This window comes from Triticum aestivum, chromosome 1B (genome assembly GCF_018294505.1).
Source record: "Triticum aestivum cultivar Chinese Spring chromosome 1B, IWGSC CS RefSeq v2.1, whole genome shotgun sequence".
NCBI lineage: Eukaryota > Viridiplantae > Streptophyta > Magnoliopsida > Poales > Poaceae > Triticum > Triticum aestivum.
In genome coordinates this window covers 687,799,559-687,801,112 of record NC_057795.1, presented here as the reverse complement: position 1 = coordinate 687,801,112, position 1,554 = coordinate 687,799,559, and the positions used below count along the sequence as shown (strand labels likewise).

The following is a 1,554-nucleotide window of genomic DNA, read 5'->3' as shown; positions in this document are numbered from 1 at the left end:
CCGCGGACCTAGCTAGCTCTTGACAGACACAGTTTGCCTCCCTAGAAAAGTGCATGAAAGAAACCGAAGTATATCAGAACCTAACGGCCGTATAAACTCTCGTCAACAACGGAGGTGTCTATGGTGATTTGATGAATCTCAAGATGATGTGTCGGCTCGGTATCTCAGAGGTGTTCATAGGGGTTGGGGTGTGTGTGCTTGCATTCATATAGGTGTGTCTATAAGAGCGCATGCGTTTGTACTTTGTACTATGTTAAAAAAAAGCAGTTAATATTGGACTCGAATGCAAGTCAAGAATAATTTGCTCCAACACGAGATAACAAATTGTACATTCACCATATTTGGCGTGTAAATCAAATAGTAGTAAAATTGATGCACCAGATAAGGCCTATACTAATTTACGCACAATTAATGCATTTAATACGAGATAATTCCCACCATTCTTATCTAATTGTACGATAATTAATGCATTAACTATTTGGTACTCCGTGATCTCCGCCTAGCTATTTGGGTCTATATATAAACGCAACGAAGGGTGAGCATGCCCACTGCATCAAGATTTTTGGGTCGTCATGGCAGTCTTTACCAAGAACAGCGTTGTTGCCGTGTGCTTGGGGGCTCTCATGCTCATGGCGACCCTTCATCTCTCCTCGGCAGGTTCAGTCTATGGTACGTACGTACGTTCTCTTAATAACTAGCGTCTGTCAGTTTTTCACAAGATGTATATATTTTTGTACACGTAATTATCCAACACGAATTAATTAGTTGGAGTATTTTTTTTGTTTGCCTCTGTGTGCAGTTGGATGTTTCGAGCCACACCAGAACTGCTTCCCAGATGAGTGTCAGAAGACATGCGCGGACAATGTTCCTGGAAAGAATCTGAAAGGTTCCTGTGAGCCGGACCATGGCCCACTAAAACCGTATCCCGCGATTCAGTGTTGTTGCTATAGAGACCCTCCGGTCATGAGTAACATGGGCGCTTAATTAGTCGACCCACCTGTTGTACACAACTAATAAATCAATATCTTTGAGGAAAATCAGATTAACAAAGTCGTGAGCTAAGTCAAATAGTATATGTCATAATTATTGAGAGAAAAAATAATATTGTTGTCTGCGGTGCATTATATTAATTGTTTTTTGTCGCTATTTCTGGTCGCTCGTTTTGTGATGTTTGCTTGCTGGGCTTGTTTGCGGCCTCGGTTGTCCTTTGTATGTTGTTTTCTATGATGGGCTTGACTGACTTGGGCTGGTTTGTGTTGATTTTTTTATCTCTTTTCTTTTTTGTTTTTGCAGAAATATTTAAAGGAAAAAAAAGAAGCGATATAGAACAAAAAGAAAGCCTAGTTATGGAAAAGGGAACATGCCTTCCCACGTGACCAAGAAAGAGAAATGGTAGTGTTACACAAACCAGTAGACACAGGCTAAAATGCAAAAAAAAAAAAAAAACTAGAAGTTATAGAACGCTAGAAGTAGTGGGACGGATATTGCTAGTGAAAATAAAATGAGAAAGGGTGAATGATGGCCTTGTTCTCTGCAAACCTGCAGAAATGGTAT

At 40.2% G+C, this 1,554-nt stretch overlaps 1 long non-coding RNA gene across 1 annotated transcript; it reads left to right on the top strand.

Moving 5' to 3' along the window:
- The first annotated feature begins 556 nt into the window (after nucleotides 1-556).
- Nucleotides 557-1,130, top strand: LOC123101253 (uncharacterized). Its single transcript, XR_006448586.1, has 2 exons — nucleotides 557-669; nucleotides 800-1,130. It is a non-coding gene; the product is annotated as an uncharacterized lncRNA (long non-coding RNA).
- Nucleotides 1,131-1,554: the final 424 nt, after the last annotated feature.